The sequence below is a fragment of the Mauremys mutica genome, unplaced genomic scaffold (assembly GCF_020497125.1).
Source record: "Mauremys mutica isolate MM-2020 ecotype Southern unplaced genomic scaffold, ASM2049712v1 Super-Scaffold_100101, whole genome shotgun sequence".
Lineage (NCBI taxonomy): Eukaryota > Metazoa > Chordata > Testudines > Geoemydidae > Mauremys > Mauremys mutica.
The window spans coordinates 1579612-1597765 of record NW_025423268.1 but is presented as its reverse complement, the minus strand read 5'-3'; the positions used below and the strand labels follow the sequence as shown (position 1 = coordinate 1597765).

General features: G+C 51.1%; 7 non-coding genes across 7 annotated transcripts; 4 read left to right on the top strand and 3 right to left on the bottom strand.

Moving 5' to 3' along the window:
- The first annotated feature begins 443 nt into the window (after positions 1-443).
- TRNAS-AGA lies at positions 444-525 on the top strand. Its single transcript has one exon. It is a non-coding gene; the product is annotated as a tRNA-Ser (tRNA).
- Positions 526-2345: 1820 nt separating this feature from the next.
- On the bottom strand, positions 2346-2439 carry TRNAI-UAU. The gene is made up of 2 exons: positions 2402-2439; positions 2346-2381 (listed from the first exon to the last, which is right to left on the bottom strand). It is a non-coding gene; the product is annotated as a tRNA-Ile (tRNA).
- Positions 2440-3238: 799 nt separating this feature from the next.
- TRNAQ-CUG lies at positions 3239-3310 on the bottom strand. The gene has a single exon. It is a non-coding gene; the product is annotated as a tRNA-Gln (tRNA).
- A 1638-nt stretch (positions 3311-4948) lies between these two features.
- On the bottom strand, positions 4949-5021 carry TRNAF-GAA. Its single transcript has one exon. It is a non-coding gene; the product is annotated as a tRNA-Phe (tRNA).
- Positions 5022-6174: 1153 nt separating this feature from the next.
- TRNAR-CCU lies at positions 6175-6247 on the top strand. The gene has a single exon. It is a non-coding gene; the product is annotated as a tRNA-Arg (tRNA).
- A 3606-nt stretch (positions 6248-9853) lies between these two features.
- Positions 9854-9926, top strand: TRNAK-CUU. The gene has a single exon. It is a non-coding gene; the product is annotated as a tRNA-Lys (tRNA).
- Positions 9927-12590: 2664 nt separating this feature from the next.
- Positions 12591-12663, top strand: TRNAK-UUU. The gene has a single exon. It is a non-coding gene; the product is annotated as a tRNA-Lys (tRNA).
- Positions 12664-18154: the final 5491 nt, after the last annotated feature.

Below are 18154 nucleotides of genomic sequence, written 5' to 3'. Positions count from 1 at the left end.
GAGGGGTCATGGCACCTGCATCCCTGCCAGGGAGATATTGGCTCGGCTCTTTCTTTCTGCTGCTGTTGTTAGTCCATGAAACATCAAGGGTGGAATGCAAGGCTGAGTTCACGCGCCAGCCCTCTGAAAAATTTCAGTGCCCCAGAGAAATCCTGACCCCTGCTATTGGAACGATGTGCTGGAGATTTGACTAGGAAAGGGACTGTCTGAATTGTCAGAGTGGGGAATGAACAACAATCTACAGCAATGTCGTTCACACAAACACACTCTCATGCTGCTCCAGCCGGAAGGGAAATGGGCAGGAATTCTCGCTGTTCACCCAAGGACACACTTACACTGATGCGCAGCCGTGAGTGTGCTGGGGAAGCTGGTCTGAACAAACAATTTGAAGTGACAATTCAGTGAGAACAAAATCATCATGCAGTGAAATGCACACATGTCAAGTAGTTGTGGCCGAGTGGTTAAGGCGATGGACTAGAAATCTATTGGGGTCTCCCTGCGCAGGTTCAAATCCTGCCAACTACGCAAGTGCTGTTGTTGTTATTATTGTAGTCTTAGTGCCTGAGCATCCATAGTGTGAACTGGAGATAAATCTAGTTTCACTCTGTCTACACTTAAAACGCTGCCCTGGCACTGCTATAGCACTTTGGAGTAGACAGTGACTAGAGGGATTTTCCCATCCCTGTAATAGCTGCATGGACAGAACAATTCTTCCTTTTCTTTAGCACTATCTAACCCGGGCTTAGGTCACCTTAACTCTATGGGTTTGTGTGGGGGGGTCACGCCCTGGGAGACATCGCTTTGCCAGTTCAGTGCCCAGCGTACACCAGCCCTTAGATCCCTCTGGGTATTTCAATGCAGGCACTGACCTGTGAGAGGAAAACATCAGCTCACAAACACACAGACTGAATTTCCCACATTTAATCTCGCTGCACTTTCCAGAAAGTCACAAAATTCAATTCATTCTTGCTAGGACAGAGAAAAAATAAGTGATACTAAGTTTTTGGCTTGATTAAATAAAATTAAGTGTTTAATTAATATAGTAAAAATCTGTACTGATTCCTCTAACTAACACCATAGCGTGAAATAGGAACAGAGACAAATCTTGTCAGTGACGACTAATTTCACAAATGATCTTCCCATTATTAATTTCCACATTGCCCCTATTGGAGGTCTGGGCATCTCCAGTGTCATTGCTCTGCGTTCACCTTCCCCTAGAATTGTTCTCGGACATTCGACTTCCTCTGCGGCGTGGGGCTCGGGTCACTTGCTGGAGGATTCCCTGCACCTTGAGGTCTTTAAGCCACAATTTGAGGACTTCAGTAACTCAGACATAGGTTAGGGGTTTGTTACAGGAGTGGGTGGGTGAGATTCTGTGGCCTGCATTGTGCAGAAGGTCAGACTAGATGATCATAATGGTCCCTTCTGACCTTAAGTCTATGAATCTATGAATCTAGTCCCAAATTTGGAAAACTGTGCAGTTCAGCATGAGAATAGTGACCCCGTCTCCTTCCTGCACCTGCTCTACATTGCTCCACAGCAGCTTCTCCACCTGCAGAGTCACCCCAGCACTGCAGTGCAGCCGCCCAGGGTTCAGCAGGGGCCCCTGGCAAGGACAGTGGGTGCAGCTAACAGCCCGGTGTGCCTGGCCCTGAGGCAGCTGTAAAAAAGCACCCCACCCCCCCAGAAGTACAGAGACTGAATTCCTTAACTTTAACATCATGACCCCCTGTAGAAACCACCCGTCAGTTGTATTTTCACAGGGAGATGCAAACATCAAGTGACCAATTTTTAAGTTGAGTAAATAAAGTTGAGGAGATAGTTATTAACCTCCCAAAAATATACTAAAGATCCCTCAACATAACACCTGAAGGTGAAATATGAACAGAGACAAACCTTGTCAGCAAAGGCTCATTTCCCAAACGATCCTCAAAATGTTACTAATTCCCACCCCTCCTCCACAGGAGCTCTGTGCAGTGTAACTGTTCTGCAGGCAGCTTCCCATTAAATGCTGTTGTGGGACATTCCCAGGCCTGGAAATGTACCAACGACAGAATTTGAAGAGCAAACCTGGCTCCCCGCACCAGGCGGGATTTGAGTGTTTTGTCCCTGTCACTTAGTCTTTGTCAATAGTACAGACGCCCTGGGCAGGACTCCAGGCTCTGCTTGAGGGATCCTGGCACAGGGGCTGGTCGGGGAGAAAGGATGGTAGATTCTGACCTGGAGAGGAGGTAATAAGTGAAGGGGGCATTTTTATTAGCCCCCTCCTGAGGGTCCCCAGGGCTGGAATTCTACATTCCACAGGCCAAATGAGGGGGTGACACCACTTGGTTAATGAAAACCAGTGCTCTAGGTGAGGTTTGAACTCACAACCTCAGCATCGCTCCTCTCAGCACTGCCCTATAAGTACTGTGCGCTAACCAATTGCGCCACTGGAGCACCTGTTAATTAGGATTCTCTGAGACCCCTAGGCTGATACAGGCAAGGAGTGACCCCAAAACATTCTCAGTGGGGCTGAGAGCAGGTAGCGACAAGTGTTGTACTTGGTGGGGTGGATTCTTCTTAAGGCTTCCAGGCCCCATTTGACCCTTTTGTTCTTCCCTGTGTAATAACAGAGCTGGTTAAGACTCAATGGAGAGTCTTGCTATAGACCAACAGATCTGAAATCGCTGATAACCAGCTCTAAGCACTAGTCCTGCTTTGGGATAGTGTCTCTCATGCAAGAAACTGCCCAGTCTGCGCTACCAGTGAGGCTCCCTCACTAACAGCTGAAATCAGGGAGAGCTGTGTGAAGTGCAGGGCCCCAGGGGTGCCTGAACAGGGGGAAACAACACCCCAGGTGCCCAGAGGAGGAGAGGTGTGTTGGGCTCCAGCCTGGGACTCTTCCTCCCTCCTGCCTAGCCCTGACTGTGAAGCCTGGCCCTGGCCCTCCTTCCTTTAAATGCCATGTGGGCAAGAGGAAGAGGGTGGCAGCTGCAGGGACCAAAGTTATGGACATCAGGTGAAGCAGCGAGAAACAAGCATATGATCAATCCACAGGACTCTCTAGCCAGACTGTTAAGTTCTAGGACCCCAACCTATAGCCGCCAGCCCACTGAACCAGCCAGACCAGAGACGTATCTCTAGTGGGGATCAGTCACCCAGCAGGAGGGAAAAACCTCCCTCTAGTTGACCCTGAGAGAAGGTAGCCAAACACATTGAGCTCCAGTGCTTTGTAGCAAAGCAACATATTGCCATGAGGTCCCACTGAGGTTTGAACTCAGATTCCAGGATTCAGAGCCCTGAGTGCTGCCCATTACACCATGGGACCTGCTGCTATTTCATTTTCTAGACCCCTGTGACTCTTGGCTGGTTTGCACTCTGCACTTATTGCTTCCCACCATCAGCTTCCTCTCGCGGGACTCTCTCTTCTCCTCCAGTGACTGTAGTCCTGCACTACCGGATCCATGGGTCCTGCCCTGAGACCCCCACATCCCCCTGCTTTGTCTCCATTCCCTGCAGGCTGCAAAAATGTCAGGGGAGTCTGCTCCTCCCTTCACTCGATGCTCTCTCTCATATCAGCCAACTGCAGCCACATCTCCTGGAACTCGGGGAGCTGTCGCTTGATCCGATCGTACAGTCACACGCTGACTGGCTCCCCTGCCTGGATGCTCTTGTGCAAATCCCACAGGTGACACTGCAGGACTTGGCACTGTTGGTTTCTTTAATGTTGTGGTGTTTCCCCAGCCACCGGAACAAAGCCGCCAACTCCTTCCTCACTGACTCCCACCAATCCCCCTGGTAACCACAGAACCCTCTGATGCTTTCCCGTTCTGCCAACACAGCCAGGCTTCGCCCCCCTGCTCCTTTATCTTGCAAGCTCTGGATGTTCAGCTTCCAATATCCTCTGCCCTGGGTCAGGGAATTGCCCACATTGAGCACACGGTGAGAGCTGCGTGATCCGAACAGTCCATTGGCACCACCCTGCACTGGGCTGTCGACGTGCTCTCCTTCACGGAAATCCGGTCAGTGCAACTCCTGGCCTGTCCCCGCAGAAAGGTGTATCCCCTCTGCGGCCGGTGTGAGCTCGGGTCAGAGGAATAGGAGGTTACTGCCCACCCTCCACTGGTTCACTGTGCAGAAACACGTTCTCTAAGCCGACCTCGCTATAGACCTGCACCAGGTAGTGCTCATCGTAGAAGAGTTTCCTCTGACAGTCAGGAAAACAGGACCAGCAGTCCTCAGGCCGGTGCAACAATTGAAATCCCCCCCGACACCAAACACCGTGCGGTCTAGAAGAAGGGAGCCAGTTCCTTCATAGAACTTTCCTTTCATGCCTTAACTGGGGACCATACACACTAATATAGCAGTAACCAGTGCCATGGAGCACAAAGCCACCAGTAATGCCCTCCCTGGTCGGAGCTCCACCACCTTCTGTACTCGCACTGCGAATGTGAAGAACAAGACTCCAACCCCATCATTCTTCCCTGGCCTGGAGGACCAGAGAGATGGGCCCTTCCACCAATCACCATCAAGCTACCCTAGACTTGTTAATGTGCATTTCCTGAACACCCACCATGGCCAAGTCCAGCTGCTGCAAGACACTGAACATCAAGTGCCTCCTCCTGGGCCCCCAACTCCCTTCCACTGGGCCACTTTCACACATGCCCCTTCCCTGGTACTGCCCTCCCTCAGCTGCACAGAAGAGTTTTCATCCTCTATACCTGCCTGTCACTGCCCAGCACCCCCTCTAGCACTCTCTTCCTGCCATATTGGGTCCACCAATAACTCACTTAGGAGAGACAGCTCCTGTCCCTCATTGTTAAATGTCAGGCCAGCCAATTAGGGGCAGAAGCCCACAGTATCTTTTCCTACTGCAGAGCCCAAGCTCAGGGACTCACCTTGGGTGCAGGGACCACTGTGCTCCCAGAAAACAAGCCACCACTGTGCAAAGAGGGATGAAAGGGCCTGCCAAAGCCTGGGATTGAACCAGGGACCTTTAGAACTTCAGTCTAATGCTCTCCCAACTGAGCTACTTTAGCAGCTGTGTAGTAGTATTTTGGCCTGTTGCTTCTCTGCCCGAGATATTTTTGCAGCAGTTGCACACAAAAAGGACGTCATTGTGAGCGGCCCATGAAGACAAGACTCGCTTTTGCCTGCCTTGCTCAGCTTGACTTGCTGCCTCACCCTGTTCCTGCCCTAGTGCCCGGGTTGACCTGGTGGTGGAAGGGGACTGGGGGCCAGTGGCGCGGGGAGGAAGTTGAGCTGGACCCTGAGCTAGACTAGACCCTGGCGGTGAGAGTCTGGCCACCACTTGCCGCCCCCCTCTGTTGTCCTGGCTTCCCCCACTGGGCGTCATTTCGGGAGGGAAGTGGGGCTTCTGCCTCCCCTCCCCAATTTTCACACCGCAGAGGAGTGCGAACAGGAAAACGAACGGCTGCTCCACACCCCCACCGGAGGAACCCGGCGCCCTTAGCTGCTCCCCCTGCTCCCCCCCAGCTGTGCTACTGAGTGGAAGTGTCCTGTGCCCATCACACAGAGCTCGATTAATCAAAACCCTCTTCTGCCAGCACCGGGCCTCCTGCTTCTTACACTGGGCCTGCAAGCGAGGGGGCGGCTGGCACAGCGCCAAGAGTCTAACCTGTGAGGCAGGAGGCGGCTGACGCCCGCAGCCTGCTGGGGAGCTCCCAGAAGTTATTAAGGGACAGAGACTCCTCAATGCCCTTAGTAACAAGGGTTTGGGGGTCACCGAGGCCAGTAAGGGGGTCACTATGTCGGCCCTATAACCCTGGGTGTCAGGTCACTGTGCAGCTTTGATCTAGAGCTCGGATCCCAACAACCGACCAGCAGCCCACAGCCTCCCCCTGGGTCTGCCCCACCTGGTTCCTCCTTACAGGCCGACCTTACCCCCCTTCCAGCCCCGGATTCGCCCCCTAATCATCCTACTGCCACTCAGAGCCACAGCCGTGGAGGTGCTGAAGGAGGGAGGGGTGACTCTAGGGTGGGGTTCTTCTCTAAAGATGGCTGGCAGAAAGGTGGTGCTCAGCTCTGTCAGCGACCTGCCCAGTTGCCTCACTGCCAGGGGATGCAGACGTTTCTGTAAGGCCATTAAATGGGTATTTGGCTTCTGCGTGAATGTGAGGAATGTGCAATCCTGAGAGGGAATTTCCATCCTTCTTTTTACTGCTCTTCAGGGCCCCAGTGGCCTAATGGATAAGGCATTGGCTTCCTAAGCCAGAGATTGTGGGTTCAAGTCCCATCTGGGGTGGCAAAACTCCTTCCTTCTTGTATATTGCAACAAAGCCTTGGTGTTATTTTCCCCAAGGAAGCTGGGAGACGTTTGAACCCAAAGTACTGGATCTTGGGAGCAATCCCCCAGAAACAGCATCTTCCACTTGACAAATGCTTTCTAGACCCATCAGTAGCAAACACTTAATACTAGTGTTTGTCTGAGAATAGAAGGAAGGGGAGTGTTTACTCCGACACCTCAGTGAGTGACACAGACAGAAAGAGCAAGGCTGTTCTGAAAGAGACTGGATCTGTCTGGAGATAAAGCAGAACCTGAGAATGAGCAACAGTGTGAAAAGAAGAACTTCAAATGTGTGTTAGGTGTTAGTTAGGTTGGTCTGACAAATTTCAAGAAAATACCAATGCTCGTAGACTGATGTGGACACTGGCTGCTTCTGATCTTTTACTGAGAGTTCATTGAAAAATATTTTCCTTAACTATGTTATGGAATATTGGGTGGGCTATGAAGGCACCATTCCTCCTGCTTTCGCCCTTGGAGACAACACAGCTACATGGCATGCGGCCAATGCTCACCTTCCAGTCAACTGCTAGAGAAGACAACACAGACAGGGATGGCAGCAGGGCAGACTGGAGCTCCATGGAGATGGTGGGACCAGGTCTCATCAATGGGGAGGTGGCCACCCCAGCATGCACAAGGCTGAGCCAGTAAGTGCGGCGTGTGCCCCACGGTGCCCCTACTCACTGCACGTGGTGGTGGGGGGCAGTTACTGAGTTCGGTTGGTCTGGCAAATTTAGGGCTTGGCTACACTTGCAGATGTAGAGCGCTGGGAGTTAAACCACAGCAGGGAAACCGCTGCCGTGTGTTCACACTGACAGCTGCAAGCGCACTGGAGTGGCCACATTAGCAGCTCTGGCAATGCCACAGAGAGCAGTGCACTGTGGTAGCTATCCCAGTGTGCAAGTGGCTGCAACGTGCTTTTCAAATGGGGGACGGGGGTGGAGTGTGACAGGGAGTGTGTTGTGTGTACGTGGGGGGAGTGACAGTGTGTTTGGGGGGCTGAGAGTGTGTCAGCATGCTGTCTTGTGTGTTCGGACAGCAGCAGACCCCCCTCTCTCACACACACTCACAACAGCAGCATTCCACACTAATGGTTGCTTTGTCCCAGAGCAGATAAGCAGCCGGCTGTCAGAAACAGAGCTTTGAAAGGGGATCTCCGCATGCCTGCAGCCGATTTCAAAACAATGACCAGAGTGGGCACTTGACTTCAGGGGATTATGGGACGTTTCCTGATGCCAAACACAATGCAGTGATGCAACACGTCATCCACACTGATGCCAGGGCGTTTCAGCAGGGCTCAGCGAGCTTTATGCTTCTCATGGAGGTGGATTACCAGGAGCGCTCCAGCTGCAGAGCCCAGGTGCTCCATGTGCCTTGCGAGTGTGGACACCTCAGGAGTTAGGGCGCCCGGGGTGCTTTAATGCGCTCTAACTTGCAAGTGTAGCCAAGCCCCTAGACTATGTCACTTGTGTGACTTACTTGTGCTATTGTAATAAATACAATAGACGTGCAATGGTCAGAAATTGCACCAGCAGAGAAGTATATTGCAGGGAAACCATAAGGAAATTAAGAGTTTAAATTATCCTCCACATGTCCCGCGTCCCACTAAAATGAATCCAACCCACAGGGCACATGGGCAGAAGTATCGGTGTCAGGATGCTACATTGTTAGCACAGTAAATGAAGCTGCAAAATAAATGATGTTTAAATGACCTCACTCTATTTTTTACAATCCTGTGTTAAGAGGTAATAGATACAGATGGACACCAGGCAGGGTCGTTTGGAGGACGAAGCCTTTATGCTTCCATCCCCCACCACTGTCAAGTTTTAGCCAATTAGGACAAGTCAGCAAATAAGAACAACCTCAGGTCTCAGTAACTGCTGCAGGTAGCAAAGTCCTACAGGGAGCAGTTTCTGGCACTACACCTGCGCAGCTCTGCTCCCCGGCTCTTCTCGGGCTCCTGCTCTCTCCTTAGCTCTGCCCCACTCTGGCCCAGGCAGTTCCAGCTCCCACGGAGGATGGGACCCCCTGGCCTGGTGACTCCCTCATTACACTGCCTGGCCTGTCAGTGCGGCTAACTTGGAGCTTTGGCCTCTCCCCATTGCCCCTGGGGACTGTCAGTTTCAGGGTCTTTATTTCCCATTAATCCTTCCCCCTTCTATTGGGACTGGGAACTAGCCAACCAACCCCCCCCACACACACTAAGTTTTAGTAAGGGGCCAAAAGTCCCTTACACAAGCCAGCCCCGTGAGGGTCACGACTGTGCAGAGAAAGCAGCACAAGCTGGTCCCATGGTGTAACGGGCAGCACTCAGGACTCTGAATCCTGCAAGCTGAGTTGAAATCTCAGTGGGACCTTGTGGTAAAGCCCTGGAGCTCCCAGTGCTCAACTTCCCTGTCTCCAGCTGTGCAAGAGCCAGTCTTTCCCCTCCTGTTGGGTGACTCAGGCCTCTGGGTGGGACAGCTGCAGTGGGTCAGGGCTCTAGAACTGGCTACTGACACCTGAGGGTTGGGATTCTCACGGGTTCACCTGGTGCTCACAAGTTTGGCACTTTCCTCTGTGCTTTTCCTCTTGCCCACTTGGCGCTTGAAGGAAGGAGGGCCAGGGCCAGGCTTCATAGTCAGGGCTAGGCAGGAGGGAGGCAGAGTCCCAGGCTGGAGCCCAGCACCTCTCCTCCTCTGGGCACCTAGAGCAGAGGCGGCTGGTGCTGACAGCTCCAAGGGAAGCTTAAAAGCCACAGAGCAATGGAAGGCAGGGCAAGAGCAGGGGAGAACCATGCCTATGTGTGGCCAGCAGACAGCCAGAAAGACACCTGGCCAGGCTGCTCCCTGGCATGCCAACCCCCCACTGAAGGCCACCCACAGACCAGCATGTGGAGTGGCTGCTGATGCTCTGTGGCCAACATCAGAAGAAGGTAGGAAAGCAGGGCCAGGCCCCCTGATGGGGCCTCTGACCGTTCCCACTCAAGGTGCTGACTTTGGAAGTGGAGTCGCCCATTTTTTTGGCAAGTCAGGAAGGGCAAAGGCGAGACTGGAAGCACCTGGGGCTCATGCCCCAGCCTTTGTGACGCCCACCCCCCAACTCCTTCCCGGGCTCTAGCTGCAGCCAGAGCATTGGCCTGAGCAGCGAAGAAGAGGTTCCAGCCCTGCAAGGAGCAGGACTTGCAGCACAAAGTGAGCACAACCACGATGGGACTCAAATCCTGAATCATCTGATCCACATGATGAGGGGATCTAAGCACTTCTTTGGAAAAGCCAGACACTGTGTTTCTCAGGACATCTACTGAGGGGGCCGAGACTCTCTGGCCACAAGAAGTCGAGTTCCCAGCGACACGTGAGACTTAATTCTATGGAGCCAGGTGCAGGACTTTGGCAGGGAGGCTGAGGCATGGGGGAATTGGGGTGCAGCGGACAGAGCGGCTGTCTAGGTGCTTAGATTTAGTCTCCCTGAGGAGGAGGAGGAATCCTGCTGACAGGCAGTGGCTGTGCAGAAAAAGAGGGACTTTTTTTGCCTCTCTTTTGCCTGCCTGCTCACTCTTGTGGTGAACGGTGAAGGTGTTTGGCAACAAGCCAGGTAGTTCAGTTGGTAGCGCATCAGGCTCTTAATCTGAGGGCCCAGGGTTCAAGCCCCTGTCTGGCTGCTCAGCTTTTAAGTTGCCTTGTGTGCCAGGAGCCAAGTTCTGTTCACAGCCACACAGGGATTTCCAGAAGCTGTGGCCATTTCCTGGAAAGGTTCCTTTCCTTAGCAATCAGGAGAGAGGTCACATCCGCAGGTGCAGAAAGCGCAGTCTCTGGCCCCCAGGAAGTGCTGTGGGGCCAGGTGCTGAGAAAGCCCCCAGAGGGGGAGCAGCAGAGACAGGGGGAAGGGAGAGAGAGAAGCAATGAGGACAGAGCACAAGTGTAAAGGGGGCATCTGGTCTGGCTATTGTGGCAAACTTCCCTGGTTTATACAGGACCCTGGTGGAATTGGCCAGAGGAAGGATCTGAGTCCCCACCCCCTTACCCAGAGGCTGCCTGACCTCGAGGACTGTCAGGATACAGAGATTCAGGCCAGTCTGCAAAGGCCTGTACTTTAAGAATTTAGGTGTATTTTTATCACTTAGCTAGTTATAAAGATATAAAAGAAAGAATAAAAAATCACTGTCTGTCTGTGTAATGGCCTTCTCTTACTGTGACAGTCTGAGGCCTGGTTCTTCGGCTAAGCAGCAAAGGCAGCCATAAGCTGGGAAGTGTATGGTCACATCCTCACATTCCCAACTAGTCACATTGAAATAAGGTGCTATTGGGCTGTTAGGAATACAATCCTGTCCTGATATTCCTATCACCTCCAGAGAAAGGGAAACTTAGTTTGGTAGCATCCTGTCTGGCAAGAACTCACTTATCAATAGACACAGCTGGAAAACCCTTATGTCTGTATAGATGTAGTTGTGAAATCCTCCCTTCTGTATTGTTTTGTATGTTTATTTGCATGGTCTCTGGTTCTGTGATTGTTTCTGTCTGCTGTATAATTAATTTTGTTGGGTGTAAACCAATGAAGGTGGTGGAATATAATTGGTTAAATAACCATGTTACAGTATATTAGGATTGGTTAGTTACATTTCAGTAAAATGATTGTTTAAGGAATAGCTAAGCAGAACTCAGGTTTTACTATATAGTCTGCAGTCAATCAGGAAGGTGGGGGGGGGAATGGGAACAGGGACTGGGGATGGGGGAATTGGGATCACGTTTTGCTACAGGGGGAAATGGGAACTGGGATAGGAACAGAAACAGGGACACAGACAAGGCTCTGTGGTGTGAGAGCTGAGAAGGGAACACTAAGGAAGGAAACTGGAATCATGCTTGCTGGACGTTCACCCCAATAAACTTCGAATTGTTTGCGCCTTTGGACTTCGGGTATTGTTGCTCTCTGTTCATGTGAGAAGGACCAGGGAAGTGAGAGGGTGACGGAATAAGCCCCCTAACCCTGTCATTTGTTGCTCTAGGCTCCATTCACATCCCACTCCTGACACAATCACTGTCTTCTATCTGACTAAATAGTCTAATTTCAACCTCTCCTGTAACTTTACACCACCAACTATTCAACATTTGTATGAGAGAAGTTGGAAGGAATTCAAACATCTTCAAATGCAAAACTTTTCCCCCGGCCTGGTCAGTGAATCCTATGGTGAGAAACTTTCTGTGCATTTCAGTTTCTTGTATTGCTGGATGGGGCCTGAGGTGCTGAAAGGGAAATGTCCATGGAAAACTTGGACATCACTGTTGTCCGGAAAAAGGCAGGTGTTAGACACAATCGCTTCTCATATTCCCGTGGAATCCGAGTCTAGCTGAAGAATTTCTGTCTATCCTAGAGAGAATCATTCCATTGTAAATACAAATGAAATGAGATCTTCAGGTCGAGTCAGCGCCTTTTAAAAATATTTACTGAGAAAAAAGCCATTCTTTGTCTTGTTGATAAGGACAAGAAGCCCTCTTTTCCTTTCCATTTCAAATGCAAAATGAATGGAGATTTTCTTGGAAAAACTTATGGTTTTTATGGGGAATTGAACCCAGGCCATGGCTGTTAAAACACAGGAACCTACTGCTTAACGCACCAGGGAGGGCTGTTTTTTTCTGACAGCCAGTGTTGTTTTTTTCAGCCTCCTACGTCACCAATGTCAGACTCTGAGTGTAGTTAAGCTCTGAAATAGGCTCCCAAGGGTGTCTGTGGTGTCTCTGTCCTCGGAGGCTTTTAAGAACAGGTTGAACAAACCTCTGTCGAGGATACTCTGCATATACTTGGTCCCATAGACAACCTGCTCTGGCTCTATCTGCTACCTTCATCGTGTTTGGATGTAAAGGTGGGAAATGATGGGGAAATTGGCCCCTCTTTCAAGTTTAAATGTTGTAACTTCTACATCTAGACCGGGGTGGCCAACCTGAGCCAACGTAACTGCCAAACGTGCACCTTTGTATGCAACTGCTGAGTCAGTTGTGAACCTTGCTACCATTATCATTATCCCTTTGAAAGAATGATGGTGATGGACACTTGGCTGTATATCCCAGAGTGCCCTGGATGTCTACAGGCTGCATTAGCCAATCCAAGCATTTGGCACTTACAGATGGGCACCTCTGTATTGTGCCTGAGTCTTGTACAGCTATGAAAGGCTGGTAGATGCCGATATTTTCCCGTCTTTTTAACCAGCACTAATACCCAGCCAGGCCAGGGCTGGGAAGAGAGACAGAGCAGCAGGTTTCCCCTATTGTGGCTGTCTCGCTTTTTCTTGATTAGCTTCACCTCTGCACCAACTTTCACTTTTCCTATGTGAGCCTGGCTAGCTCAGTTGGCAGAGCATCAGACTTTTAATCTGAGGGTCCAGGGTTCAAGTCCCTGGTCAAGTGAAAAACTTCTCACTGTGATTATAATAATCTGTCTTTCTTGAGTCTTGTTCAGTGTTACTCTTTCTCTCCAGGATTTTGCCTTTCCTAAGAAGGGCCTTTCTGTGGGGGGGATTGAAGGAGCAACTCCTTGACATCCCCTCTGTCCTTGAAGGCTGGAGGAATAAAGTCCTCTGGGCGTATAGCATGTTCCTCCCCTGCACACACAAACACACAGAATATTCATAAGGAATTAGAATTAGAATCCACCACTTTCCTTGGGAGCTTGTTCCTGTCGTGAATCATCTTCGCTGTTGAATATTTGTGCCTTAGTTCTAATATGAATTTGTCTCTTTTCACCTTCCAGCCATTGGGTCTTGTTATGCCTTTCTCCGCTCGATTAAAGAGCCCTTTCATACCCAATCTTTTCTTTCCATTAAGGCCCTTCAACACTTCAGTGCAATCACCTTTCAATCTTCTTTTGATAAGCTAAACAGGTTGAGCTCGTTCAATAGCAAAGAGCCACAAAATGTTCTGAGGGCTGGAGAAAAATGTCTTCTAGGGAAAGTGGTGGATTCTCCATCTCTTGATGTCATTTAATGAAGACTAGATGCCTTTCTGGAATGTGCTTGCCCAAAAGTAGCTCTTGTGTCATACAGGAGGCCTGTGATATGCAGGGGGTCAGATTAGATGCTGTAATGGTCTCTTCTGGCCATAAAGTAGACTAATTTCTGAAAAACTGAGCGTAGCATTGGGAGCAGCGTCTGATGTTTTCCTGTCTAGCCGGCTTGCTTCCTAGAACGAACGCTCCTTGAGTGGGGTGATCCACAGGGAGTAGCTCAAACCTCCAAAGTGCCTGGCCAGGGGCAGGACATTAGCACAGCAAGGGAGGGGTGTGGCAGTGACATCACAAAGGCCTTTTGCAGGACCTGAGACTATTGGTCAAAGGTGGTGGGGAGGTGGTGACCTCACAGAGAGATGCTGACATCAGCCAGGCAGGACAGGGGCCAGAGGGCAGGGAAACCTCAGAGACCCCTGTGGCTTTGTTTCAGCAAGTCTCCTTCTCGAGGTCTCTCTTTGAGGACTGAGAGAGTATTCGGGTTCAGGCACGTGAGTGCCAGGAGGAACCTCTTTCGAGTTTTCTCCTTCCCTTTTCCTGATTTTACAAGAAAACAGAAGTCCCTGTTTAGAAGGTAAGAGCCTCCTCGAGGGAAGGGGTGTTATGGTCGTGTCACAGTTCGGATGCCGGTGCCCCCCCCCTACCATGTAAGGAAGTTCCCACCACCCTGCTCTGTGTTCGCTGTGCGGGAGAGAGCAGCATCCACGGCAGTGATTTGCTCCTGGTTGCCGGAGCAGAGGAGCAGGCTCAGCTGTCAGAACTTCCCAGAGCGATGAAAGGGGAGGGGCCCATGGCTCTGTAGCAGGAATGCAGGGCAGACGAGTTCACGACGGGCATTGTGGGATACTGGAGGAGGCCAGTTATGGTGATATAATGAACAGCAGCATTTACTCTGTTACTTTAAGTTTGCTGCAAAAAGCTCTAGCCTTCTCATTGAAGTCGTTTTATTTTGTCAGCAAAACAGGGCACTTTTGTCGCCAGACATGGCATTGCAGTGTGTTCACCAGCCACAAGCTACCGACCGAGAGAGCGTTGTGTGTTTTTCATACACCTGAGCAATATAATTCTGCTGAAACAACTTTGTAGTGCAGACCTGGCCAAAGATTCACTCACACACAGCTTGCAAGGAAAACCTGACCTGCTCCTCTGCTTTGCAGAATCCAAACACAAGCAAAGCTTGTCAGGCCCTGGTGGCGATGGCAGGGAGTCAGGTGTGGGCAGATAGTGTATTATAGCTACCTACAGGCACCATGGCTTAGCTGGCTAAAACTTCTGTTTCATAAACAAAAGATCCTAGGTTCAACTCCCAGTGGTGCCTTGTTGACTGATTGTTGGGGCACCTGGTATTGGCTACTGTCAGAAAACAAGGTTCAGAGCTAGATGGGCATTTGGTCTAGCCCAGTGTGGTTTTCCTTATGGTTTAAATAACACTCACAGGCACTGGTAATAGAGTTACTGAACGTTTGGGAGTTAGGAGCGGGTAGGTCAGTGGTCCAGTCCCCACACAGATGACCCCCTCCCTCTGGGACAGGGGCAGGTCTGAGCTCTCACCCAAATGCTCATTGTGGCTGCCAGAATCTGTGAGCAGCTTGTTTAGTTTACGGCAAAGGTTGAATCCTGCTTTGTGCACTGTGTGTGAGAATGAAAATCCTAAACTGCCCTTTGAAATAACGAATGCAGCAGGACGTGTTATTGTCCCTGCCCCAAAGCAGACAGACCAATGGAGAAATGCTGTCGAGTCCAAGGTAATACTCCACTGCCATTTTACCTTTTTTGCTTGCTAAACTCCTTCTTATCTGCCCGGCCCAGGCTGTCCTCTGCCTCAGCTGCTGCTCCCGGCCTGCTCTAGAGTCAAACAGGCAGGGCCCCCAGGGGAACAGAGGCTGGGACAGGGCAGCAGCCTGGGCTGGGCTGGGAAGATGCTGGGAGTTCTCGTTCCCTGAGAACTGGCCTGGCTCCCTTCTCAACAGCGAACAAATCAATTCCACGTCCCCTCCCCAGAAAAACCAGCCTGGAGCCAAGGGCAGCAGGGGACGATTCCCTCCAGTTCCCACCAAGGCAGGAGAGAACCCAGGGTGTTTCTAGCAGAGCTTATGGAACTGAGGTGGGGAAACCAGCCTTTAATAACAGGCAGTTCCAGTTTAAGCTAACTGTTTTTAACAATTTCTATAACATTAAATAACCCTTTAATCGTAGTGTCACCATCTATAAAATTGCTTCAGCCTCCTAAGTGCACAACTAAACATCTCTTCAAATCCAAGGGAGTGGAAATCAGTCAGTGTTCAGTCATCCCACAGAAAAGAACCATGTTGTGGTACATACTGGCCCCATCATGTGGCCATCGCCTTTCCCTCCTCTTCCAGACTCAGAATGTGATCAGCTCACACTGAGAGGGTGTAACACCCCTCCCTTGGTCTCTGTGCCAGAGCTCCTATCAGCTCAGTGTCCTTCCCACAAGAGTCGGCTGCTGAGAGGGTTGCGATGGGGTAAATGAAGGCAGAGGAGGATTGTTCCTCATGGGGTTTTTGTGTGGCTCTGTGATCCTGCTGGAGGAAGCATCATTTGAGTTTTTTTCAGTGGCTTGGGTTGGACTCAGGTTGTGACCCTGAGTACAGGGATTCCTGCACTTTCTGCTCTTAGCCCCTCAGGGAATGGACAATGGAGCAGCTTCAGAAATTGGATAGAAAGTAGCCTAAGAAAGTGTAACATAAGTGAGAAGAAAAACAGCATTATCACCTCCCTGGTGGTCTAGTGGTTAGGATTTGGCACTTTTACTACCATGGCCTGGGTTCGATTTCCAGTCAAGAAAAAGTGACTTTAAACCAAAAATGCTTTAGTCATTCTTCACTTGCAATGTAAACAAATCCATGGTATTTTCCTGATTCCCCATCTTCCCAGTATCTCCATGGCAGGGTTGGCACCAGCGCAGCAAGCAGGTCCCTGGGGCAGTCAATGGAAAGGGGAGGCTTCAGAGGCAATTTGTTAAATCCCAGATGAGTGCAGTTCTATCAGGTCTCAGCCTGAGTCCTTAGGTCTTAATCCTGTGGATATTGTCCCATCATGGGGCCATTTCCCGCCTCTCTTTCCTAGGGAAGCACAATTTTCCTTGCACAGACACAGGAACAGCAAGATCTTTCTCTGTCCCTTGTGCAAAGCAGGGGGCCAAATTCCAGGGAAACAATGGACAAGCAGGGGGCCCTGGGCACATCCAGCCCTGGCTGTGAGATGTTCCCTCGCCTCTTTCTTTATGCCCCTGTTGTTATTTCATGGATTGTCTGGGATGGGGGAAAAGCTGAGTTCACTCCAGGTAGAGGGTAAAAAGGACCCTGAAAATCTCAGGCCCCAACCTCTGCTACCAGGATCACCGAGGTGCTGGGGATTTGAGTAGGAAAGGGACTGTGTGAATTGTCAAGGTGGGGAATGAATAACAATCTACAACTAGATCCACCTCATTAACAACTGACACAGGCTAATCCTGCTGCCGATAGAACGGAAACTGGGAGTGATTCTTTGCTGTTCAGCCATGGAAACAGTGACCCCGTTGCACCGCAGTGAATGTGCTGGGGAAAGCTGGACTTCACAGGCAGGTGGAAAGACCAGATCCTAGAAACACCTGGAGCTCCCCACAGCACTTCTGCCACCAGGGTCAGGTGTTGAGTGACTCACAGTGCCCTCCCCCGAAACATTACCTTCCAGCAGGGGGTGGCAGCACACATAGAATCTGGCCCTGCTGCAAAGCGACTCCTAAGAACCAGCAGGCTCCAGGACAGCAGGTTTGCCCTCAGAGCAGGGAATGTGTCCCCCATGCTGCTTTTAGGCCACCGGGTGCTCTGGAAACAGGAGGGCTCTGAGTGTAACCTATAACACCCTTGGCCCATCTGGGGATGTAGCTCAGTGGGGCAAAAGAGGAAAGTCAATCTGAGGAAGGCAGGGCAGAAGCTAAGCACCTCAGTGCAGCTAAGTGCGGTTAGTAGAGCACCAGCAGTTGTTCTGCAAAGCCTGGGGAGGTGTGGTTGGCTGCTGGGAGGCAGAATCTTGTGCCTGCCTCTTGGCTTCCCAGGGATGGCTACTTGCAGCCCAGGAGAAGAAGGATGGTTCTGGGTGAAAGGAAGACAAGCAAAGCTCTGGGAGGAAATTTGGGTGTGGGGTGCTGGCTCTGTGCTGGGGGAGGGGGTTGGGGTACAGGTGGGGTGGCGCTTACCCCGGGCACTGCAGCTCCCAAAGTGACTGGTACACAACCCTCTGGCAGCAGCTCCTAAGTGGGCCGTGCCAGGGGGTCTCCGTGTGCCGCTACCTGCAGGCGCTGCCCCCAGAGCTCCCATTGGCTGCAGTTCCTGGCCAATGGGAGCTGTGGAGTTGGTACTTGGGGCAGGGACAGTGCATGGAGACTCTCCCGCCACCCCAGGGGATGCTGGGACATGCCGACCATTTCTGGGAGTGGCACGGAGGGATGGAGGCAGAGTGGGCAGGGAGCCATCTCAGTGCTGCTGGCACATCTCTTCACACCCATGCGGGGAGGGGAGCAGAGGGTCTCCATGTGCTGCCTGGGGTAGGTGCAGTGCACAGAGCTGCCTCCCCTCCCGGGTCTATTACAGGAGTGGGTGGGTGGGATCTTTTGGCCTGCAAGGTGCAGCAGGTCGGACTAGATGATCACACTGGTCCCTTCTGACCTTAAAGGCTCTGACTCTAAAAGGGAGAGGGAAGTAAAGGAAAAAAAAATAAACCAAACATTGTAATACCAGGATGACTCCACCTGCTCATTGTATAGTCCCGCCCCTTTCTTCCTCCACTGGGTGTTGAATGACCTGCAGCACATTGATTCTCTCCTTCCATTGCTAAACTGATACAATGTGACTGAAATTAAACCCATTCCCAGCAGAGAAAACATCACATCCC